The 26,845-nt window shown below is 40.8% G+C and overlaps 1 protein-coding gene and 1 pseudogene across 1 annotated transcript in view; one reads left to right on the forward strand and one right to left on the reverse strand.

The window, feature by feature from the left end:
- Positions 1 to 26,845, forward strand: part of USP9X (ubiquitin specific peptidase 9 X-linked) — a 487,376-nt gene that overhangs the window by 231,311 nt on the left and 229,220 nt on the right. The window lies entirely within an intron of this gene.
- On the reverse strand, positions 3,613 to 4,612 carry LOC121482856 (annotated as a pseudogene).

Consider the following 26,845-nt stretch of genomic DNA (forward strand, 5'->3'; position numbering starts at 1 on the left):
ACAAAATCCAATAGTCTTTCACAATGGTAACACTTAACAAATTAAGAATACAGGGGAACTTCCTCAACCTGATAAAAGACGTCCAAGCAAAACCCACAGCTTACTTTACACAGAACAGTGAAAGACTAGATGGTTTCTTCTTAAGGTCAGGAACAGGACAAGTGTATTTGCTCTTGCCACTTCTATTCAACATTGTACTAAAAGTTCTAGCAGGGGCAATTAGGCAAGAAGAGGAAGTAAGAGCCATCCAGATTGGAAAGGAAGAAATAAAACTATCTCTTTTCAAAAAAAAAAAAAAAAAAAAAAGGGGATCCCTGGGTGGCGCAGCGGTTTAGCGCCTGCCTTTGGCCCAGGGCACGATCCTGGAGACCCGGGATCGAGTCCCACGTCGGGCTCCCAGTGCATGGAGCCTGCTTCTCCCTCTGCCTATGTCTCTGCTTCTCTCTCTCTCTGTGTGTGACTATCATAAATAAATAAAAATTAAAAAAAAAAAAAAAAACTATCTCTTTTCACAGATGACATGATCTTAAATATGGACAATCCCAAGGAGTACACTAATATATATATATATATATTAGGATATTATATATATATAAGAACTAATTAATTTATCAAGGTTGCAAAATGCAAGATCAATATACAAAGATCAATTTTATCTCCTACACTTGCAATGAACAATTTCTGATATATTTGGCATGACTTTTGACATGTTTTTAATCCTTCCTGACTTTTGAGACCTTTTCTGACATATTAGAGACTCTCTGTGTGTGAGACCCATCCTTTTCTTACATGTTTGAGACTTTTCCTGACTCCTTGAGCCCATTGCTCACTTAAGACCCTTCCTAAAAAAAAAAAAAAAAAAGACCCTTCCTGATGTGTATAAGACTGGCTGATCAAAACCACAATGAGATACACTTCTCACCCACTAGCATGGCTAAAATCAATCCAATAACAAATGCTGGCAAGGATGTAGAAAAATTGGAACCCTCATACACTGCTGGTAGGACTGTAAAATGGTGCAGCTTTTTCAGAAAACGGTCTGGCATTTCCTCAAACGATTAAACACAGAGTTACCATATGACCCAACAATTCCATTTCTGTGTGTATAGTCAAGAGAAGTAAAAACAAAAACCTATACATGAATGTTGTTTATTATTATTCATAATAGCCAAAAAGTAGAAACAAACCCAAGTGTCCATCATTGATAAATGGATAAACAAGTGTGATATATCCATACAATGGAATATTATTTGGCCACTGAAAAAGAATGAAGTAGAGCTGAATGCTACAACATGGATGAATCTTGAAAACATAATGCTAAATCAAAGAGGCCAATCAAAAAAGACCACCTATTATATGGTTCAAGTCCCATTAAAGTCCAGAATAAGAAAATCTATAGAGACAGAAATTAAATTAGTGGTTGCTTAGGGCTGGGGCAGGGGGCAGGGAATAGGAAATAAATGATAGCAAAAGGAAATAAAATTTCTTTTTGAAGCAATGAAAGTTGACTGGGATGGTTATACACATATGTGGATATACTAAAAACCATCGAATTATATACTTTAAATAGGTGGATTGTATGATATGTGTATTATATCTCAATGAAGCTGTTTTTAAAATAAAGAGTAAAACGGGGGGGCGCTTTCTGACATGTTTAGAACCTTTCATGATTTGCTTCAGACTCTTCGTAATGTATTTCAGATCTTTCTGACTTGCTTGAGACATTTCCCAACTTCTCTAAGACTCTTCTTCACATGTTCAGATCCTTCTAGCCATAAATAAGAATCTTGTTTTCTGTTTGAGACTCTTCCTAACTTGAGTGATATCTTTCTGGGTTTGTTTTATTCCTCCTTAAGTGATTGAGAAAGTTCCTAACTTGTGTAAGACTCTTCCTGACATGTTAAAGTCTTTTCCTGACTATATGTGATGTTCCCTGCTTGGTTGAGACACTTCCTGAAATATTAATGTTTCTTTCTGATTCTTTGAGACCCTTCCTGACCATTTGAGACTCTTCTGGTTGACGTTGAGACCCTTTCTGTCATATTTTACACCCTGCTTAATTTGTTTGACACTCATTCTTACCTGTGTAATATTCTTGCTGAAATGTTTGAGACTTGTCCTGACCAAGTAAGATTCTTCCTCATAACATTTATACCCTTCTTGACTTTCTAAGACCCTTCCAGATGTATTAGATAGCTTTCCTGACATATTCGACTCCTCTTGACATATCTAAGACACTTCATGATGTGTTTAAAGCCTTCTTTGGGATCCCTGGGTGGCTCAGCAGTTGAGCATCTGCCTTCGGCTTGGGGCGTGATCCTGAGATCCCAGGATGGAGTCCCACATCTGGCTCCCTGCGTGGAGCCTGCTTCTCCCTCTCCCTCCTGCTGTGTGTGTGTGTGTGTGTGTGTGTGTGTGTGTGTGTGAGATGAATAAATAAATAAAACCTTTTAAAAAATAAATAAAGCTCTCTTTAATGTATGTGAGACTTCCTGATAACTTTGAGAGCCTTCCTCTCATCTTTGAGACTTGTGTGATACATTTTATGACATGTTTGAGATACCTGACATATTTTAGACTTTCCATGATGTATTTGAGACTCTTCCTTTTTTTTGGGTTCCTACCTGGCTTGTTGAAACTCTTACTGACTTGTTTCAAAAGACTCTTTACTGCTCCTTGAAATCAATCCTGGTGACTTTGAGACCCTTTCTACTCTATTGGAGACTCTTCTTGTTGCATTTGAAACAATTTATTTGCTTAAAACTCTTTCTGACATGGTTGAGACTCTAACATATTTGACTTGATGACCTGTTTGAGCCACTTTCTGACTTATTTGGGACTATTCCTGATTGAGATATCCTAGTGATGTTAAGTCACCTTCTACCATGTGCACAGTCCTTTCTGACTTGTTTGCTACACCCTGTGACTTCTTTGAGACCTTTTATGACATATTAAAGATAATTTCCGTCAGTGTGATATCCTTTCAAAGGTCTTTAAAACATTTCCTTATGAGTTTGTGACCCTTCCTCATGTATTTGAATCTCTTACTGACTGCTTAAGACCTTCATTGACATATTTGAGAACCTTCTTGTATGAATCCCTTCCTGGTATATCTAAAACTCTTCCTGATGACTTTGAGACCCTTCCTAACATGTTTGAGACCTTTTATAACTTGTTTGAGAGGTTTCCTGATATATTTGAGACGATTCATAATTTTCTGAGATTCTTCCAGATTATTTGGGGCCCTTCATGATATATTTGAAATCTTTCATATCTTGCTTGAGATCTTTTCTAATGTGCTTGACCCTTTTCTGACTATTCAAAACTATTACTTTCTGTTTTAAACACTTCCTTATTATTTAGTACCCTTCTTAACTTATTTGAGACTCTTCGAGAAGTATTTGAGATTTTTTCCTGACTTGTTTGAGACTTCTTCTGACATATTTGAGACAATTTCTGACTTGCCTGAGACCTTTCCTGAGATGTTTAAGACTCCTCCTTAACTATTTGAGAGTCTTCCGGTCTGGCTGAGACACCTTTTCACACATTTTGAGATCATTCACTCTTTTTTGTCACAAGACTTTTTATTTGTCACCATTACAAGTCTGAATTTTAAACAGATTTTCAGATTGGTGGCTCAGATTCATCAGCTTGTTCAACTTTAGCACCTGCCTCATTCCCAGTAGTTTTTTCAGGACTGCTACCTTCACCATGAAACTCCATGAGTTTTCCCAATTCAGGCTTGGGCTTCATCATTTTTACATTTCTAACAAAGATGCCATGGAGTGGATAAATACATCGGCAAACATTTTCTATATCTTTTCCAATACTGTCTGGAATCAATTTATTGGCTGCTGCTTTTTAAGTCATTTGTCTGCACCTCCAGGGTCATGATTTACATTATCTTCTAGATTTGTCAAACACATTGATGCTAGGTATAAAAGCTGTTCCAATTTGATTGTTGGAACAGTCTCCAACACAGAGTAGATGAAGCAAATAACCTTTGGTAGTCTTGACAGTAACATGAGCTTCAATCATGGGCTGCCATTTTTTTTTACTATGGAGCACATTTTGTCACAGATAAGATCTGTGCCATGAAAGTAAGTCAGGCAGTTTTCCCCCTGAATATCCTCAGTAGTTAGCTTTAATTTTCTACATGCAACTTTATCATTCTGCAGATCAGCAAGGTTCACTTCAAAAGCACTTACTCTTGAGCAGCCCTGGTGGCCCAGAGGTTTAGCGCCACCTTTGGCCCAGGGCGTGATCCTGGAGACCCTGCATCAAGTCCCATGTCAGGCTCCCTGCATGGAGCCTGCTTCTCTCTCTGCCTGTGTCTCTGCTTCTTTCTCTCTGTGTCTCTCATGAATAGATAAATAAAATCTTTAAAAATAAATAAATAAATTGGTTTAAAAAAAAGCACTTACTCTTGAGGCCATCAGATGCAATTTTGGTTCCTTGAATTCTTGTCATGAGTGTTTTTCCAATATTTATTATTAATTGAACATAGTTGGTGCTTTCACAGCATACCAATCTTTCTTAGAAATTGTATCACTTTCTTCTTGGCTCCTTTTTTGTTACCTTTCATAAAGCACTTGATCTTGCCAACTGTCATGGTTCTGCTTAGAACACTTCCTTCTTTTTCTGAGACTCTTTTTGACTTCTCATCCTGACATGTTTTTGAGCCATTCCTACCTATTTCAGATTCTTCCTGACTTACTTGACCCTCTTGCTAACATGAATGTCTTCCTGACCTATTTGAGACCCAACTTTATATACATAAGGACACTGAGACTTTTCTTGACATCTTTGAGACCCTTTTTGTTTTGTTTGAGACTCTTTTTGATAACATTGAGACCCTTCCTGGGCAGCCCCGGTGGCTCAGCGGTTTAGCGCCACCTGCAGCCCGGGGTGTGATCCTGGAGTCCCGGGATCAAGTCCCGCATTGGGCTCCCTGCATGGAGCCTGCTTCTCTCTCTGCCTGTGTCTCTGCCTCTCTCTTGCTCTCTCTGAATGAATAAATAAATAAATCTTTAAAAAATTTTTTTAAAAAGAAAGAAAATGAGACCCTTCCTAACTTCTTTGAGACCCTTACTGATGTTTGAAATCCTTTCTGGTGATTTTGAGACCCATGGTGATGTATTTAAGTAAACTTCCTGATTTACTTCTAAGTGCTGAATCAGTCCCTGATACAGTCTTAGGAGGCAAAAAAGACCTTTAGCCTCAGACTTGAAAGGACTTTTCTTCAAGCATTTAGTCAAAAAATGTCTATGACCATATATCAAGAAAAATTCATCAATGCTTTTTCCAACCATCAACTGCAAATGGACAATGGGAACTTTTACTGGTCATTTTTCTAGGCTCTTAATGAAATTTTTCTATAATTCTGTTTAAGTATCAGTGATTTTCATTAGAATATAGTTTTTTAAGATTTTTTTTAAAGATTTTATTTATTTATTCTTGAGAGACACAGAGAGAGAGAGAGGCAGAGACATAGGCAGAGGGGAAAGCAGGCTCCATACAGGAAGCCTGATGTGGGACTCGATCCCGGGTCTCCAGGATCACACCCCGGGCTGCAGGTGGCACTAAACCGCTGCGCCACCGGGGCTGCCCAAAGATATTTTATTTATTAGAGACACACACACAGAGAGAGAGAGAGAGAGAGAGAGAGAGAGAGAAACAGGCAGAGGGAGAAGCAGGCTCCATGCTGGGAGCCCGATGTGGGACTCGATCCCAGGTCTCCAGGATCACACCCTGGGCTGAAGGCAGCGCTAAACCGCTAAGCCACCAGGGCTGCCCTAGAATATAGTTTTAGCTGTGGTCTCAGAGAGCCAAAATAATGATGTCTTACATGATAGAAAGCAGTTCATTTCTCTCTCATATTAACATCTGAGCATATGTAGTCTGGGGCTGCTCTGCGACACTATGGTGGTTCTCAGGCTCTTCTGTCTTAAGGAACTGCCATGCTTGGTTGGAGCTTTGTCCATATTGTCCAAGATGGCTCATTAGCACATACCTTTTCCAGCCCCCAAGAAGTAGGAAGGGGGGCAGCAAACTGCCTTTTTAAGGACATGACCCACAACTTGCTCATGTAAGTTCTGTTCTTGTATGGTTAGCCAGAATGTAGTCATATGACCATACATATGACCATATGACTATAATGGAAGCTGGGTAATGTAGTCTCTATACTGGGAAGCTATTTTACCTTCTTAAGTTCAGAGTATCTATTACCACACACACAAAAAAAAGTATTTTGGGTAACAATTAGCAGTCTATTCAAAGCCTCTCATTTTAAAACTTTGAAATTTTTAATTTTGCCAAGAAAAACAGTTCCCTCCTCTAGCAAAAGGAAAAAAGGATTTTTCTCCCTTTTCCCTTCCTTAACTTGGTAGCTCCCAGAGAAGAATAAGTTCTAATTCTAAACCGTGAAAGTTCAAGGGAAAAAAGATTGCTTGAAACTGGAGTGTTTATTTGTAATGAAAAAAAAATGCCTTGGACTATTACACTAGTACCTAAAGACCAACCTGAATTTTGTAATTGAACATCTATTCATGAAGCAAAAGCACAAAACATTTTCAGAGGCAGAGTATAAGATCACCATCTGGACCATAAATAATTTATGCATTTTAGATACTTGGAAATCACATAGATCAGGAACAAATAATATACTAAATCTCAATGAGAAAAAAATTCTCTAAACATTATATTTGTGAATTCAATTTAAGGCCTAATGACAGTTCTGAGAATTCGATTAAAATGCAGGAAAGAGCCCCAGTGTTTATGTGAAACTAAATGAACATTATTCTTGATTTTAAAAATATACAAAAGAATAGCTGATCAAGCTTAAATTGCCACAATCAAGCTTAAATCTCTACAATCTGGTCATGGAGGCCAACTAGAATTGAATTCCATATCCAGTACACTATCTTTGAGTAAGACTTTGAGATAAAACTCTTATCAGATCCTGACCTAACAGTGACTTTACATGCTGAGCCACAAGTTTGTGAAATATGGTCAGCACTTTAGCTGTTTTTGAGAGTTGCTAAGGTAACTATTCTGGTACACCTGAGGAAAGACAGAACATGGCAGAGAGTTCAGAGGTTGGTCCTGGTTGGAGCAGCAGGCTGCCCCAGATCCTGTGAGTGGAGCATGGGTGGGGGCATGAGACAAGGTCAAACTGAACATTACCTTGAAGTCACAACAGAAGCTCTTCCATAGTGGAGCCAGAAGCCTGAAACCTAGAAATGAACTATGTTAGGAGCTGGCAAGGTAACTAGACTACTGACCTTCACCAAGTACTCGTCAGCAACCTTGGTCAGCCTTTACAGGCTCAGCCATTCACCTGCCAACACCTCTCTGGACAGGGTTTTTAAGACCCCATGGATGAAGCTTCAGCATTGTACTCTCTGGGATGGATTCTTATGAGTTGGTTGGGCATTTTTCTGTCTTATTGGGAAATGAGTGATCGTGTATGGTCTCTCTGTGTTTTTTTTTAATATTTTATTTATTTATTCATGAGAGAGAGAGAGAGAGAGAGAGAGGCAGAGACACAGGCAGAGGGAGAAGCAGGCTCCATGCTGGGAGCCCGACATGGGACTCAATCCCGGGACTCCAGGATCGTGCCCTGGGCCAAAGGCAGATGCTAAACCGCTGAGCCACCCAGGGATCCCCGGTCTCTCTGAATTTGAATATAAATGGACACTCTGTGCTTTTGAGCACTTAGACTTTTAATTTCATATTTATTGAAAGGATTCTTTTGGGCTTATTTAGGTATTTGTTTATTATCATACATCACTTATAGACACACATAAAAGGAAAATTATATAACAATAAAGGTGAGAATGAATACTCCTGAGACTTCTTCACACTGAGAACCCCACTTTTCTGAATGAACTTTTTAAAATTGAGGTATAGCAGGGCACTTGAGTGGCTTTGTCAGTTAAGCGGCTGCTTTCGGTTCAGGTCATGATCCCAGGGTTCTGGAATCGAGCCTGCATTGGACTCCTTGCTCAGTGGGGAGTCTGCTTCTCCCTCTTCTTCTTGCTTCCCCTGCTTGTGCGTTCTCTCTGTCAAATAAATAAACAGAATCTTAAAAAAATATATATCACCCAATCAGTGAGGTCTATCCTAACCACCCAATTATAAATTGGAGTCCACACACCTCTACTCCTGATCCTTTTTACCCTCCTTTTTCTAGTATCACCTTCTAAAATACTCTAGAAATGACTTATTATATTTTTGCTTACTGCATTATTTTATTATTTTATTATTACTGCTTACTGTATTTTGAGGTTACCTGTACCCCTTGTGAGAATGTAAGCTCCTCATCCAATTATTGGTCTGTGGTGGTGGGGGGGGGGGCGACCCAGCCCACTCACTCCAACTCATGGCATCACAATAGGTTTATCCTTGCTCCAGAGCTCCCTATGGAATCCACTGTGGACTTTGCTATGACCACATCCAAACTCAACTTTTCCTTCTACCCAATCCTACTTCTGTCACTCCCCAAAGGCACTGATTTCCAAAGAACTTCCCAATAAATTTCCTGTCTGTAAATCATAGTCTCAAAGTCTGTTCCCTGGAGCACCTGAGCTGTGATAATGCCTTCCATTGAAACAGAGGCAAGATCAGGTTTACTAGAGAAGAGTCATGAGTTCAGATTTGGACATATTACCTTATTATCTAAGAAATATAAAGTAGATAGTTGCATATATGAAAAGGAATACATTTATTCCTTAAGCTGCTCACCATATAATCAAGAAGATAAAGCATGTTCTCTTAGAAAATCCATAATATGAGGTATTATATTACATAAGATTACAGCTGAAGTGCTAGAGGGGTCCAGAGGAGATCAGGAAAGACCTGGCAAAGGTGACTTTTTTTTAGTGACCACCGAAGATTGGGGCAGGAGCAGAGGCAGAGCAATGTAAGCCAGGCATGAAGACAAAACACTTAGAGCAAATAGAGGGAGTAATGGGCAGTTCAGCTTGAATGGAAGGTCAGGTATGCAGGGGGGCTCAGTAGAACACAAAGTTAGGAAGTGTATTAGGGTTCTCCAGACAAATAGAACCAATAAGATTTATATATATATATATATATATATATATATATATATATACAGGAGTTCACTCATATGACTAAGGAGGCTGGCAAGTCCAAAACCTGCAGGGTGAGCTGGCATGCTGGAGACCCAGGAGTGCCAATGGTGCAGTTCTAATCTGAAGTCTGCCTTACTGTAGAGCCAGGAAGATCAATGTTGCAGATCAAGTGCAAAGGCAGTCTGCTAGAGAATCCTCTTGCTCCAGGAAGGCTGGTCTTTTTGTTCTATTCAGGCCTTCAGATGATTGGGTGAGGCCCACCCACATTACAGAGGGCAATCTATTTTACTCAAAGTCCACCAACATAAATATTAATCCCATTCAAAAATACCCTCACAGGGGTGGCGCAGCGGTTTGGCGCCTGCCTTTGGCCCAGGGCGCGATCCTGGAGACCCGGGATCGAATCCCGCGTCGGGCTCCCGGTGCATGGAGCCTCCTTCTCCCTCTGCCTGTGTCTCTACCTCTCTCTCTCTCTCTCTCTCTCTCTCTCTCTCTCTCTGTGACTATCATAAATAAAAAAATTTTAAAAATAAAAATAAAAATAAATACCCTCACAGAAAAACTCAGAATAATGTTTGAGCAAATATATTTGCACCCCATGACCCAGTCAAGTTGACACATAACATTTAATCATCACAGGATGGTAAGGGCCAGTTGAAGACCTTGAATGCTAAGCTAATATTTAGGCTATGAGAACCACTAAAGATTTAGAGGCCAGAGGATTGGAATGAGGAAGCTTGGAGGCAGAGTGAGAACTTAGAAGACTACTGTGATCATCCAGGCAAGAGGGAAAGGGTAATTACAGTTAGCCTGGAGGGGATGAAAGGGAGGCAAGCATATGGAACTGACAAGACTTGGCAATTGACCAGTCCCAGGGTGGGAGAGGGAGTGAAGGAAAGTATGCACAGAATGACCTGTGGTTTCAAACCTAGGTAACTAGGAGGCTGGGAAAGCCACAGAGAAATGGAGGAATTGGTAGAGAAAAGATGCTGATCTCCCTGGGGGCTCCTCTAATGGAAGGGCTTACAGCACGTTCAGGTTATCAGTGTGTAACAAACCACCCAGAAATGGCAACCTAAAACAAATGCTGTATTTTGCTCACAGATCTGAAGGTGACTGGGCTCACCTAGCAATTCTCACTCTCCATGATGATGCATTGTGGTGGTAACAGTAAATTAATTCTTCACATAAGATTTATTAAATGGAGGATGAAAGTAAACACTGATATCATCTTTTCTGCATATTACCCACTGAACTTGTTTTGTAAAAAATTGATTGCCATTTTTATCTACTGACACTGAATAATTCTAGATTCTACTTTGTTGCCCTAAGAGAGAGAAAATGATCTACTGTTTGTGCCTCTCCTGTACCCAGAAAGTGTTCTGAGTTAGAAACGTCTAACATGCTTTTCCAGTAGAACTTGGTTGAATTACCTGTTTATCTTTTAAATGAATTTTAGATTTCCCTTTGACCTTAGTTCTGTTGGATTTTATTTGTTCAATATTCTAGGACCAGCCTGAATTCTTTTTAAAAGATTTTATTTTTATTTATTCATGAAAGACACAGAGAGAGAGAGGCAGAGACACAGGCAGAAGGAGAAGCAGGCTTCCCACAGGGAACCTGATGTGGGACTTGATCCCAGGACCCCAGGATCACGCCCTGAGCCAAAGACAAGTGCTCAACCGCTGAGCCACCCAGGCATCCCAGCTTGAAATTTTTGAAACAATTTTCTTGGGGCATAATTTACTCTCATAAAATTCACTCATTTTTAAATGTGCAATTCAGTGATTTGTAGTGAATTTACTGAGTTGTGCAGCCATCATCACAGTACAGTTTTAGAATATTTGTGTTATCCTAGCCCCAGGCAACCACTGACTTTCTAGATTTACCTTTCCCAGACTTTTCATATAAATAGAATCATATGGCATGTGTTCTCTTGAGTCTGGCCTCTTTCTCTTAGGATGATGTTTTCACGATTCATGCATGTTGTAGCATGTGTCAGTACTTTACTGCTTTCTTATAGCAAAATAATATTCCACTGAATACCACAATTTGTTTATCTATTCAACAGTGGGTGGATTTTTGGATTGTTTTCACCTTTTGGCTATAAAGAATAATGCTGTTATGCATATCTGCATACAAGTCCTTGTGAGGACATATGCTTTCATTTCTTATGTGTAGATACCTAAGAGTGGAATTGCTGAGCATGGTAAATTGATGTTTCACTATTTAAGAAACTGCCAAATTATTTTCCAAAGTTTTCATATCATTTTGTCATACCTGCCAGCCATATATAAGGGTTCCCATCTCTCCATGGTCTTGCCAGTATTTCTTACTATCATTTTGATCCTGGCCATTCTAGTGGGTGTGAAATGGCATCTCATTGTGGTTTTGATTTGCATTTCTCTCAGAATAATGATGTTGAACATCATTTCATGTGTTTATTAGCCATCTGTACATCCTCTTTGGTGAAATGCCTATCCAAATCCTTTGCTCATTTTCTATTGGGTTCTCTTTTGAAAATTGAGTCATAAGAGTTTTTACTTCCAGGCCTAAATTTAATATAATCAATACAACCTTTCTGAAGTACAATATGACATTATGTTTTAAATATCCTAGAATTTATTTAGTTTTGCTTATCCTGCCAAGTGGACATCATGGTGAATGCTATAATGCATTACCCAGATCTTATCTCTTATTGTCCAACTTCAAGAGTATGATCAGCAGACAGTCCTTAGATGTCCACCCTCTGTGGCCCACCTCAGCTACATAGAATCACTAGGGCAGCCCACATCCTATGACTGATAATTGCCAGGGTATAAAGGTTTGCCCATTTCCACTTACCTTTGGATAATTCTATAGGACTGTTCTAACTGCAGTGCTCCTTATAGGGTCAGCCAAGTCTGTCATCAAGCCTGCTTTGAAACTTGACTTCTTCCTCTAACCAATCCTGCTTTCTTCCCCTCCCAATACCCACAGGTGTTGATTCCAAGAGCATTATTTCCAGGGTTATTGAGATATAATTGACATATAACATTGTATAAATTTAAGGTGTACGATGTGTTGATTTGATACATTTATTTTTTTAAGATTTTATTTTTAAATAATCTCTACACCCAACATGGGGCTTGAACTCACAACCCTGAGATCAAGAGTCACATTCTCTACTAACTGAGCCAGCCAGGTGCCTGATACATTTATATATTGCAAAAATGGTTACCACCATATAGCTAACATCTCCACCTCATCACATAATTACCATTTTTAAGGCTAAAAACATTTAAGATTTATTGTCTTAGCAACTTTCAAGTATATAACAAAGTATTATTAGCTATAGTCACCATGCCATACATGAGGTCCCCAGAACCTGTTAATGTTATAACTGGAAGTTTGTACCCTTTGGCCAGTATCTCCTCATTTCCCCCACCTCCAGCCCCTGGTAACCACCACTCTACTCTGTTTCCCAGAGCTCAGCTTTTTTATATTCCACATATAAGTGACATCATACTTATTTGTCTTTCTCTGTCTGACTTATTTCACTTAGCTGGTTCATATGGCAATTTTTTTTAAGTTTTAAGGAACCCCCACACTGTGTTCCACCAACTTATATTCCCACCAACGGCGCACAGGGTTCCCTTTTCCCCACACCCTCACTGACTCTTGTTATCTCTTATCTTTTTGATTATGGTTACTCTAACAGGTATGAGGTGATATTTCATTGTGGTTTTGATTTACATTTCCCTGATGATTAGTGCTGTCAAGCACCTTCTCCTGTATCTGTTGGCCATTTATGATTTTCTTCAAAAAATGTTTATTCAGGTTCTTTGCCCATTTTTAATTGAACTATTTTTTTTAAAATATATTTTGCTATTGGGACGCCTGGGTGGCTCAGTTGTTGAGCGTCTACCTTCGCCTCAGGGCATGTTCCTGGAGTCTAGGGATCAAGTCCCGCATCGGGCTCCCGACATGGAGCCTGCTTCTCCCTCTGCCTATGTCTCTGCCTCTCTATCTCTCTGTGTCTCTCATAAATAAAATTTAAAAATCTTAAAAATATATATATTTTTTGCTATTAAGTTGTAGGAAGTCCTTATATATTTTGGATATTAGCCCCTTGTCAGAGATATGATTCAGAAATATTTTCTCTCATCCTATAGATTGACTTTACATTTTGTTGATTGTTTCTTTTGCTGTGCAGAAGCTTTTGAATTTGATGTGGTCCCCACTTGTCTATTTTTTATATCGTTGTTGTGCTGTTGTGCTGTGTTGTATCATGCCCAGGAAAGCACTGCCAAGACCAATGTCAAGAAGCTTTTTTCCTATGTTTTGCTCTAGAAATTTTACACTTTCAGGTCTTATGTGTAAGTCTATAATCAATTTCATGTTTATTTTTGTGAGTGGTGTAAGATAGGGCTCCAATTTAATTCTTCTGCTTATGGTTATCCAGTTTTCCCCACACCATTGACTGAAGGGACTACCCTTTCCCCAATAAGCATTTCTGGCTCCCGTGTCAAATATTATTGTGAAAGTTTATTTCTGGGCTCTTGATTCTGTTCCATTGGTCATTGTGTCGATTTTTTTTTTGCTTTTTTTTTTTTTTAATTTTTATTTATTTATGATAGTCACAGAGAGAGAGAGAGAGAGAGAGGCAGAGACACAGGCAGAGGGAGAAGCAGGCTCCATGCACCGGGAGCCCGACGCGGGATTCGATCCCGGGTCTCCAGGATCGCGCCCTGGGCCAAAGGCAGGCGCCAAACCGCTGCGCCACCCAGGGATCCCCGATTACAATAACTTTATACTATAGTTTGAAATCAGGAAATGTGATGCCTCCAACTTTGTTCTCTCTCAGAATTGCTTTGGCTGTTTGGGGTCTTTTGTGGTTCCACACAAATGTTAGGATTGTTTGTTCTATTTCTGTGAAAAATGCCATTAGAATTTTTTTAGGGATTGTATTGAATCTGTAGATAGCTTTGGCTAGTGTGGACACTCTAACAATATATTAATATTTCTAATTCGTGAGCACAAAATATCTTTACATCTATTTGAATCTTCTTAAATTTCTTTCATCAAAGTCTTACAGTTTTCAGTATACAGATTTTTCACCTCCTTGCTTAAATTTATTACCAAGCATTTTATTGTTTTTGATGCTATTGTGAATGGGATTATTTCTTTTTCAGATGCTTTGTTGTTAGTGTATAGAAACCCAACTAAAAAAAAAAAAAAAAAAAGGAAACCCAACTATTTTCCATGTGTTGATTTTGTATCCTGCAACTTTACTAGAATCTGTTGATTACTTCTAGCAGTTTTTTGGGGAATCTTTATGATTTTCTGTATATAAGATCATATTATTTGCAAACAAAGACAATTTCATTTCTTCCTTTCCATTTTGGATGCCTTTTATTTCTTTTCCTTGATTCATTGCTAAGAGCACTTCTTTTTTTAAAAAAGATTTATTTATTTATCTTTAGAGAGAGAGCATGGGTGGAGGGACAGAAGGAGAAAGAGAGAGTCTCAAGCACTCTGTCCTGTCAGGGGAGCCCCACACAGGGGCTAGATTCCACCACCCCAGAGGAAACCAAGAGTTGGACACCCGACTGTGTGGTGGAGGTAACCCACTATGAGCACTTCTTAATAAACATCCTGCAATAGCTGTAAACTCCATCTCAGAGTCAGTTGCCTGGAGAACCAAACCTACTACAGGCAACTTTCATTTTAATTATCCAAAGATTGGTACACTCACACACAGAGCCACACACATATATTATTGCTTGTTGATTGGCCCAGATGTGAGCACCTGACCCAGGATGGACCAATGAGAGTCTTTCCCTGGGGGTATTGAACTTGGGAATCAGTCTAAGTTGCTGCCCCTCTATCGTAAAAACCTGGAAAATGGGAAGGGTGGGAAAGAGTAACACAGTATTTGTGATTGCTCATGCCTCACATGTCTCCAAGGGAACCTAGAATCATGATGAACACCTGGAGATAGGGGCCCTCCAAAGGTTTTTTATGTTAATGATTGATGATTTTGTTGTGTACACCTGGAGCAGTGGACCATTCTGTACTAGCTTGTCCATATTGCTTTGCACAAACATCAAGATTGATGATGCGCACCAAAAGGGAACCAGCTGTCCAGATGGTCTTTGAGGAGGGATAAAGGCAGCATGAATGTCCATTTTCTGGGCTACGTGGCAAAGGAGGAAGCTGGCATGCTTATCTGTCTGAAACATGCATTCTGCCCTCAGGACAACCATGCATCTGTCTTCTCCAAACTCTACACTGAACCCAGCAAATCTCCTGCAGTCTTTTGATTTTAGAGCCAGACCAGAAAATAGCAAATGGCAACCTAGGGACAGTAATATCTCTGCCTTGGCAATCATTTTTCCTCCAAAAGCCGATCTACCACAAGAACTCAGAACACATCTTACTGCCTCAGAATCATCTTGGTTACACACATTTCTATTACTTACAGGTGAATTTTGAATCTAGGACCTCTTTGAACCCCTTTCCAGTCAAAAAAGTTTCTCTAAAAAAGGTAGAGACAGTGCTCACAAATATCCAAATCATACATCAGGGAATTCTTTTTTTTTAAGATTTTATTTATTTTTTAAAAAAATTTATTTATTCATTCATGAGAGACATGGAGAGAGAAAGAGGCAGAGACACAGGCAGAGGGAGAAGCAGGCTCCATGCAGGGAGCCCGATGTGGGACTCGATCCCAGGGCTCTGGGATCATGCCCTGAGCCAAAAGCAGAGGCTCAACCTCTGAGCCACCAAGGCATCCCTTTCAACATGACTTTGTCTCCTCTTCCTTCATCAGCCCAAAGTACCACTAGAGCATGGCAGCCACGGGTGGCTGACTTTAACTGATGTTTGGGAGAAATGAAAGCCAGTCACAACACAGCAAGAAATAACTTGAAATTCACGCCAGATATTATGGTCTCTAGAAAGTTACTGGCCATTCTCCGCCATATGGGGTCTTTTTGTTCATGATGTTTTTTCATGGACCCTGATGTCCTGCCATGTTCCTGGGACCTTGTGCTCTCTTCATTGACCATATTATGTTTTCTCTTTTTTTCTCTGTACCTAAAAAGTTCACCTCCTCACTCTAGCAGCCCTGAAAATTCTAAATGCCTCCTACTTTATTGTGTAATCCCTCACACATCCCAGGAAACAAGTTCCTCCTCAAAACATTTTCTTCATTTGGCTTCTAAGACACTACATTCTCCTGGTTTTCTTCCTTCCTTACTGGCCACTCCTCAGCTTCCCTTTACTGGCTCATTGTCCTCTCTCTGACTTCTAAAAACGAAGGTGTCCCAGGGCTGAGATTTTAGGCCTCTTTTCTATCTTTATTCATTCCTGAATGATCTAATCCAGTCTAATGGGTACACTTACCCTCTATATGCTAATGATTCTCAAATGTATATCTTCTGCTCTGACCTCTAGGCTCATATGCCCAACTGCCTACTCAGCTTCATCATTTTGATATCTAACAAGCATCTTGAAGTAAATCTTTCCAAAACTGAATTTTGTATTACTCCCAAATTTGTCCCTATCTCAGTGAACGCCAGCTCCATTCTTCCAGTTGCTTAGGCCAAAACCTTGGAGCCATCCTTGACTCTTGTCTTTCTCTCCCACCTCAAATTTCTCCTGGTAGGAAATCCTGCCTGCTCTGATTTCAAAGTATATGCTGGCCCTGGCTACCCCTCCCATCCTCTAACACTAGATTCCTGATAGCCTCCTTGATGGTCCACTGCGTTTGATCCCATCTGGTCTGACCGGTTGATACAGCCAGACTGATCTCCCCGTTGTCCTTTAATGAAAGAAACTCTCATCATGGGGTCTGTGCACTCATTGTTCCCCTTACTGAAATGTTCTGCCCTCAGATCACAGTATAGTATCCTGCCTCTGTTCATGTTGCTGCGCAAATGGCACCTCCTCAGAGAGGCCTCCTTGACCACCTTTTCTAAAAAGAGCACCCACATCAGAATGATTCTGTCAGGGATCCCTGGGTGGCTCAGCGGTTTGGAGCCTGCCTTTGGCCCAGGGCGTGATCCTGGAAGCCCTGGATCGAGTCCCACGTCGGGCTCCCTGCATGGAGCCTACTTCTCCCTCTGCCTGTGTGTCTGCCTCTCTCTCTGTGTGTGTCTCTCATGAATAAATAAATAAAATATTAAAAAAAAAGAATGATTCTGTCATTCTGTCAAAGATTCTATAATCCTTGACACTGCTTTCTTTCCCTTCATGGTACTTACCCTGACATTGGATTACATTGTTCATTTTTGTATCATCTCTCTCCCCATGAGAGCAGGAACCGATCTGTTTTGTTTATGGCTATATTCCTGTAATCTGGACTAGGAATTAACACAGAAGAGGAGCTCCACAGATTCTCATTAACTCTCTTAGTTTATGTTATGCCCTTCCAAGTTCTTCCCCACTTGGAATATACCATCAAGGCTCCTACAGGTGCTTTCTTTACCACAAGACACAGCCACCTCTAAGATGAAGTTTATTCCCCTCTGGAATGCAGTTATACACACACACACACACACACACACACCTATGGAGCACATGCTTCAGATAAACTCACAGAAGTAAAATTACTAAGTCATGAGCCAAATTTCCAAATTACCTTCTATCTAGAGAGGTGAACACTAATCACTCTTCCATCAGCAGTGCTCTCTCTATTCCAGTGTATTCTGGGTCTCCAGGCAAATGGTGATGATGATGATGATGATGATGATGATGATGATGATGATGATGATGATTTATGTCCCCCTTACTCTTCGTTAACTAGAAAAGAAATGGATCTCTGTAGGGGCAGGGAAACAGCTGAGTTTTCATGCCACTGTTGAGGGTCCTGGAGTATGCTGACTTTGGGAAGTAAAGATGCTCTCTGGCAGCTTCCACATCTGAAATTATGGCCTCACCAACACCTTAAATTGTTTTTTTTTCTATGATGCCAAGTCATGTTCTTCCATTAATTAATTCATTTCACTATTACTTTTGAGCATATGTTTTATATGTAAGCCCTAAACATTTGCCAAACTGAAAAATATCCCTTGAGATAATGAAATCTGCAACCATCATGGTGTGCAGGAATTTACAAAGTGCTTTCACTTCCGTTATCTCATTTGGACTATACAAAAGCCAACTAGGAACAGTTCTGCCCCTTTTAAAGTGAGGGAACGAGAGGCACAGAGGGCAAGGATTGGCCACAGGTTACATATGACATATGAGTCAAAGCCACAACCAGGAACTCTCTGAGCTCCTCCACACATGCCACCCCCTCCATATGACAATATCCTGCCAGGTCCACCACCACCAAAAGCAGGTGTACTTAGCCATAGTAAAAAGGATGGCATACTTATGCCTTTTAATTTCTGCGCTGAGGGACATCAGAATGGAAGAATTACTTAAAAATGGTTTCTGCAGGTGATGCCATGTCCTCTATCATGGCAGTGGGGGCTGTACTGAATTGCACAATGGTGCCTTGATTAAGTCAGGGAATGACAATTTCCTAGAAGCTCCTCCCTTGTATGATTCTGGGTTAGAGTTGGCCAAAAGAGGAACTTGTGTGGGAATTGTAGGGCAGAAGGCGAGAGCAGTCACTAGGTTTGGCAGGTTTTCCCATCAGACCCAGTGATGGTCAGAAACAGAGGTGCCCAGCATATTCCAACTTATCGGCTCTCTCCCGGCTTCACCTCCAGCTCCCATTTCATACTGTTGGCCTGGTTAGCCCAACAGCTGCCTCAGGCCCACCGCCAGGAACTTGTCTGTAGCCCCACACACACTGTAGTAGGAGTTACACAGAGGCCACAGCCTCCATAAACCCCTCCACGAACAATCCCTCCACTGCCCGGCTTGGGCAGCTGAATGCACTTGGCTTCTTGAACTTTTCCTGAAAGCTCTGAGGGCTCCAACTGCACCAATGCTTCCGGTGCTGGCTAACGAATCTCTGATCCTCTGACTCGTCCTTCCAGACATTCACTTCCCCCAGCACTTCTCACATCTGTGAGAGGTTTTATTCCTAGAATACTCATGGTGGCTCTGCTTCCCTGTCTGAATCCTGACTGATATAATACTTGCAGATTTTGCTTTACTTGAAACGAAAAATAACATAAGAAAAAAAAATGTTCCAGATTGTAAGGCAGAATTCCACCTTCTATTTAGAATCTGTATATCTCAGATGCTAATTTATAGACGGTGGGCGTGAAGGGAAAAAAGGAAGGGAGATTATTAAGTGAACTAGTGGAGGATGAATAATGTATGCCTTACATATAGACCAAAGTGAGAAAGGAAATGAGAAAGAAGAATCAAGAAGATTTACTTTCTCTATTTTGTTTTTATAAGATAAATGGGTGGAAGAGAGATGAAGAAATTGGAAGTGATATTATTTTTGTAGTCTGAAAATTTTCCATCAAGCTTTACCATATTTCTGTAGGACATAGTCAAAGAATTAGTCCAGTCTCTATCCTCTAAGTAACCATCCTTTGTGAATTGCAAGAGAAGGGAGTGATTCTTATCTAGTAAATCTGGGGGGGGGGGGGGTTAATGTAAAATATCAAATTACATGTGAACAGGAGCAAGGATGATGTCCAACGACACTTAAACATACAATCCAACAGGATAATATCCACCTGATAGTGCTGAGGCCTACAATGAAGGCTTTAATGTTTGGCTTTTTCAATTTTTATTTGGAGAGACACAGCAAGAGAGAGCATGAGCAGGAAGGAGAGGGAGAAGCAGGCTCCCTGTGGAGAAGAAGCTCCACATGGGGCTCTATCCCAGGACCTATGGACCATGACCTGAGCACAGCCAAAGGTAGATGCTTAACCATCTGAGCCACCCAGACACTCTAAGGTTTTGATGTTAAATAAATATGTCAAAGATCTTCTCCTTTCTCCTCCCTATCCTAACTCCCTCTCTTTGAAAAAATCACAGAAAGGAAGTTTATAAAACAATTTCCAATAGAGAACAATTTTGAAATTCAACATTCTCTTCAAAGGAGACAGCAGGTGTGTAGAACAGACATTCTGTGGCATTGTTCCTTCAAATATCAGACTTGTCGTCGGGCTCCCAGTGCATGGAGCCTGCTTCCCCCTCTGCCTATGTCTCTGCCTCTCTCTCTGTGTGTGTGACTATCATAAATAAATAAAAATTTAAAAAAAAAAAAGATCCCTGGGTGGTGCAGCGGTTTAGCGCCTGCCTTTGGCCCAGGGCGCGATCCTGGAGACCCGGGATTGAATCCCACGTCGGGCTCCCGGTTCATGGAGCCTGCTTCTCCCTCTGCCTATGTCTCTGCCTCTCTCTCTCTCTCTCTCTCTCTCTCTCTGACTATCATAAATAAATAAAAATTAAAAAAAAATCAGACTTGTTCATCCCCCTTCCATCCTCACACAGTGAATGGGTTCTTTAAAATATGCCTGCCTCAGGTGGCTGGTCATTTTATCAAATAAAAGGTGGCAGACTTTGCCAATTTCCTTTCCCTACTCTGAATTAATAAGCCCGGCTCACAGAGCAGTAAAATTTTATTTCCACCAAGTAAATATAGATTGCTTTCTCCTTGGCTGCTGTTTAAAAATTGTCTCACTCTCACTCGCGTCCAGAGCATGCACCTATTCCTGCAGCACTGATGTTGACAAGTGGCCAAAGCATAGGAAATGTTGCAAGTCAGTCCTCACCAAATGGATTCCCCCTCTGCCACTGTATAAGCCAGAGAACTACCAGCTCATTCTCAAGGACACAAAGAAGGGATCTTCTCTACTCCCTGGAGCCCCAAGGACCCAAACTCTTGGCTCTGCATGTGGTTTCACCTCCAACTTGTTAAATGTTGAAAAACAAAACAAAACAAAAAAGAAACTTCCGGGGGCACCTGGGTAGCTCAGTGGTTGAACATTTACCTTTGGCTTAGGTCCTGATCCCGGGGTTCTGGGATTGAATCCTGCATCAGGCTCCCCACAGGGAGCCTGCTTCTCCCTCTGCCTATGTCTCTGCCTCTCTCTGTGTGTCTTTCATGAATAAATAAACAAAATCTTTAAAAAAAAATTTGCCGAGTACATTTGAGGGTCTAATTGGTTTTATTAAGTGATTCAGGAATCAGGTAGCATCTCATCTAGTAGAAAGGTAGAAAATTGCACAAAACAGAAGGTTTCTATGGGCTGGCAAGGTGGTTGCAAGGAAGTATTAGCAAAAGAAAAGAAGGATTGTTTCAGGCCAGGAGGCCTTCTTTCTGCAGGGAAAAGCTGGGCAGAGTTTTTATCATGCAAAGTACTTCACTTGTGCAGATCCAGAAATTTCAGATTGACTGTTCAAAGACCACATACCTGGGGTGCCTATCTGGCTCAGTCTGTAGGGCTTGCAACTGTTGATCTTGGGGTTATGAGTCTAAGCCCCATGTTGGGTGTAGAGATTACTCAAAACAAGCAAACAAAAAAGACCACATTTCCAGAAGAGGTTGAAACTGTGAGTCTTGGGGGCAAGTTTTGCTGTCAAGGGGGCAAATGACTCCATTTTGGGCTTGTTTCATGGGTTTACAGCTGCAAGCCTGTAATTGTTTCCTGGGGCCCACTGTAACAATTAACATAAACCTGGTGACTTCAAACAACAGACATTTAAACTCTCATAGTCTGGAGGCTAGAAGTCCAAAATCAAGGTGTCTAAAGGGCCATGCTTCTTCTAGCTTCTGATGGTTGCCAACATTTCCTTGTGTTCCTTGGCTTGTGGCCACACCACTCTAATCTTTCTATCCATGTTCACATCTTCAACTCTGTGTGTCCATGTCTTCTCCTGTCTGTCCTCTTCTGTCTGCCTCTAATCTCTCTGTGCCTTTCCCTTCTAAGGACATTTGTCATTGGAATTTAGCACCCACTCAGATAATTCAGGGTGATCTCTGCATCTTGAGCTCCTTAATTACATCTGCAAAGAACTTTTTACCAAACAAGGTAATATTCACAGGTTCCAGGGTTTAGGACATGGACACATCTTTTGGGGGCCACCATTCAATCCACTACAAGACCTTACCTCTCTTTCTTTGCCTGACTGTTTAAGAGTTTTCAACCTGTCACCACAGTGCTATACTCATTAACGTTGCCTGTTGTATTCAGAAATGAGCCTTCACAGCAGGAAGGGCTGCATTTTGCTCAGGAATCCCACTAAAGTGATTCATCCCAAGTTTTTTTCTCTCAACACTGGAGTCTCTACATCTTTTTCTCCAGCCACTCTACCTTCACTCAACTTTGCTGGCTCCAGTCTTCTGTTCCTGTGACTAGAAATCTTCTGTCCCCTTCCCATACAGAGCAGTAGAGCCTAATCCAGTCACTCTAAATTTATGTCTCCATATCCACCCTCCTCAAAGGATCCTCCAGTTACCAAAATCCATTTGGCGGTATTGAAGGGAAAGGTGTTCAGTAAGTTTTCTCCTTTTTAGGATTTCTTTTTTTAGGATTTTTTTTAAAGTTTAGTTTATTGAGATGAATTTTGCATAGCATGAAATGAACCATCTTTAAGTATACAATTCAGTGGCATTTTTAAAAATTTATTTATTTTTATTAAAGGTTTTATTTATTTATTCATGAGAGACAGAGAGAGCCAGAGACACAGGCAGAGAGACAAGCAGGCTCCATGCAGAGAGCCTGACGTGGGACGTGATCGGGGTCTCCAGGATGACACCCCAGGCCAAAGGTGGCGCTAAACCGCTGAGCCACCCAAGCTGCCCTTCAGTGGCATTTAGTACATTCACAGTGTTGTGTAGCCAATCACCTGTATCTAAATCGGATACATTTTCATTATCCCATGAGAAGACCTGTACCCATTAAAACAGTCATTTCCATTCCCTCCCTCCCAAGCCTTAAGTAACCACTAACTACTTTCTGTTTGTATAGAGCTGCTTATTCTAGACATTACATGTAAATGGAAGCATACAATATGTAGTCCTTGATATCTGTTTTTTTTTTCATTTAGCATAAAGTTTCCAAGATTCATTCATATCATAGCATGTATCAGTACTTCATTCCTTTTTAAGACTAAATAAAATTCCATTGTAGGATAGATATGCCACATTTCCTTTATTCATTCATCTGTTGATGGTTAGGTTTATTTTTTAGTATTCCTTATTGCAGAGTTTCATTCACTGGTTTCGCAAGTATTTACTGAATGATAACTATGTGCTAGGCACAGTACAAGGAACAGGCCATATAGCACCTGACAAAGCAGACCAAAAATATCTGCCCGCATGAAGCTTACATTCTGGTGGAGGAGACATGATAGATAAGACAAACAACTGAAACACTTAGATTGCTTAATCAAAGTGCGGAACAGGAGAGAAGGGTTGGACAGTGACTAGAAGGGGCCACTTAAGGAATTTTGAGGGGGTGATTAGTCATTTCCTGTTTCTTGAACTAGGTGCTACATGGGCATGCTCAGTTTGTGCAGAGTAAGTGAACTTGGACTTAAGATTTGTGCACTGGGGGGGGGTGCCTGGCTGGTTCTGTCTGTAAAGCACACAACTCTTGATCTTGGGGATGTGAATTCAAGCCCCACATTAGGCATAGAGTTTACTTTAAAAAAAAAGATTCGTGCACTTCTCTGTATATATGTTACACCACAATAAAAAAATGTTTAAGCCAACGTGCTTCCATTTCCTTTATTTTATTTTATTTTTTAAGATTTTATTTATTTATTTGAGAGAAAGAGTACACAAGCATCAGGGAGAGAGGTAGAGAGAGAAGCAGACTCCCTACTGAGCAGGGAGCCCAACACAGGGCTCCATCCCAGGACCCTGGGATCATGACCTGACTGAAGGCAGACACTTAACCTACTGAGCCACCCAGGCATCTCCTTCCATTTCCTTTCAAAGGCAGCTTGTTGCATCTATCTCTGGTGCTGACTCTTAATAAAATGAATGTGTCAAACAAGATGGTTTTGCTACCTAGGGGATCCAGCTAAATCCCTGACACTGTTCTTGGGTGGGTTAAGGATGCCACCAGATCATGATGCTGTTTTCAGCATTCTACCATTCGCTTACATCCTTTGGGTTTCTGGATCATTCCAGCTCTCTATAAAACCATTACTGTCAGTGGACAGCCAGAGTTTACAATGACCATGATGGCAATTTCAGCTCATTACCTTCTTTTAAAGCTCATTTCTGCCATTATCTTGAGCCTAATTTGGCTCTTTTTACAATGCTGACCTTAACAAGAACAAAATTTTTATTTTGGGGAAAGAATAACTGTGGAATCACAGGACTGGAGGAGGACAGAAACAGATTATAATGAAAGGTAATTATGTTCACAGAGGAAAGGGTCACCCTTGGTTATCAATTAAAGAAAATGGTTGAGATTTCTATGCAGTACAACTCAACCTAAATCAGGAAGCAGTCCCTAGTGGGCAGTTAAATTGAAATGATTTGAGGGAAAGATGGATGAGTAATAAAAATTGGCCTTAAGTAGGGTCTATACCTCCTACACATGTATAACAATTTAGAGTTTATTCAGCCAGAATTCTGTGACCACAGACACAAGGTAACTTGATTTGCCCAGAGTGTGATGAAGGACACGTCCTTCATTATGTGAGTTGTTATTACACCTCCATTATAACTTAGATGAGTTTGGGATATAAAGGTAACAGTGACATATACTGATGGAGAGGCTGCGTCCAAGTTGGAAACATGTCCTAGAGAATGTTTTTGAGAGAAGAAAAAAGGGGAGTACATTGAGTCTTAGATAAGTCAGAATCAAAGAAGACTTTTATTAATACAAATAGGATTTTTTTTTAATTTGAGAAAGAGAGAGAGAGAACACAAGTGGGAGGGGCCGAGGGAGAGGGATAGAGAATCCCAAGCAGATTCTATGCTGAGTGCAGAGCCCAATGCAGGACTTAGTCTCATGATCCATGTCATCATGACCTGAGCAGAAACCAAGAGTCTAACACTCAACCAACTGTGCCACCCAGGAGCCCCTATTCATACAAATAGGAAGGAAGTTGGCCTAGATAGTCAAGAGGGATGAGTATGATTTAGGTAAGAGAGAAGACTGCAGAAACACTGATCTCACTGCCAAGGTGGAGAGAAATGTTTGTGGAGAGATATCTGAGTATGTACTTCAGAGAACTGCTAGGGACAGGGCTGCCAGAAAATTTAATTCTGGCCTAGAGTTAGTGCCAAAAGGGGTGAGATGTCCCTACCCACCAGCTCTAAGAACTAGTCATACAGCTGGAGGGAAAAGGAGGTCAGAAATGAATATATCTGACATGCATATTAAATTGTGTTAAACTCTATTCAGGGACTAGGCAAAGCTCCAGTGATTCACAGACCAAGAAGATATAGCTTACAGATCAAACTTCCTCACGTTTTGGTAAGACAGATGCATCAGTGATGAAAACAGAACAAGTGAAGTCCTGAATGAGACTATGGGGATGCAGCCTATAGAGGAGATAGACCTTTAATTTCTCAGGTCATGTGGTAGAAAAGACAAGAGGACACCATAGGGGCCATTGCCTAAAACAGAGATGCCTACAAACATTCTTTTCTCAGTTCTCACTAACATGTGGGCACCATTTTGATAAACAGTGTTGTGATGGGATCCCTGGGTGGCTCATCAGTTTAACACCTGTCTTCAGCCCAGGGTGTGATCCTGGAGTCCCGGGATCAAGTCCCACATCAGGCTCCCTGCATGGAGCCTGTTTCTCTCCCTGCCTGTGTCTCTGCCTCTGTGTGTGTGTGTGTGTGTGTGTCTCATGAATAAATAAATAAAATCTTAAAAAAAAAAAAAAAAACAGTGTTGTGAAACTATACCTAACTAGAAAGTGAGATACAAGGTAAATATCAGAGGTCACCAGATAATGTTCCTGTGTGATCCTTGTAGACATTTATTTCACCTGCTTGGGCTTAGTCAACTAATAAAACCTTCGTATTCATACAGTGCTTTATTGTGAACAAAGTACTCTAGTGTTGTATTTCATTGGATCATTTCCTCAAATCCTCATAAGGAGAGATGCCCTAAAGGCCCAAGCCTATGAGAAATAAGGAGTCCAAGAAGGTAGTTACTCTGGAAGTTCCCAGCTTTGCCAGTTAAGGTCAGTGTAGCACTCTGAGGCTGTTAATCACTCCTAGGTTCAAAGATCAAGGAGATAGAGTGGTAACTAGAACCCAGAAGGGAGTCTCATACAAAGAAAGAAAGGCCTACCTTGATAAGAGCTGTGGCCTTTCCCCACAGCCAAACTGAGGGGATCCGGTAGACAGCCAAGAAAATAGACCCCTACCTTCATTCTACCTCCTTCCTTTGATCTCTTGCTGGGGCTCCGCATTGGCCAAACTGAAGCAGAGAAACAGAAAGCAGGGTAGAGGAGAATGGAGAGTGGGTCTGAGGGACCAATAAAAAGCTCTGGCACTACTTGAGCAATCAGGATTTTCTTCATTAATTGATCCCTTCTTCTTGATTTTCTCCATTATATTCTTTTTTTTATAGAGAGAGAATCCTAAGCAGGTTCCATGCCCAGTATAGAGCCTGACACATGGCTTAGTCCCACTGACCTGAGCCAAAATCAAGAGTCAGACGCTTAATCAACTGAGCCACCCGGGTGCCCTTTTCCATATTTTAGAGGTGAAAAATGGTGACAAAGAGAGGTTAAGTGACTTTGCCAAGGTCACTCAGTTAATACATAAGAGGGCCACAATGTGAATCAGGTTTGCTGACATCAGAGCGTGCTCTCTTAGCCACCACCCTATCCTGCTTCCACAACCTCAAAAAGCCTTCATA

The sequence above is a fragment of the Vulpes lagopus genome, chromosome X (assembly GCF_018345385.1).
Source record: "Vulpes lagopus strain Blue_001 chromosome X, ASM1834538v1, whole genome shotgun sequence".
In the NCBI taxonomy this organism is placed as follows: domain Eukaryota; kingdom Metazoa; phylum Chordata; class Mammalia; order Carnivora; family Canidae; genus Vulpes; species Vulpes lagopus.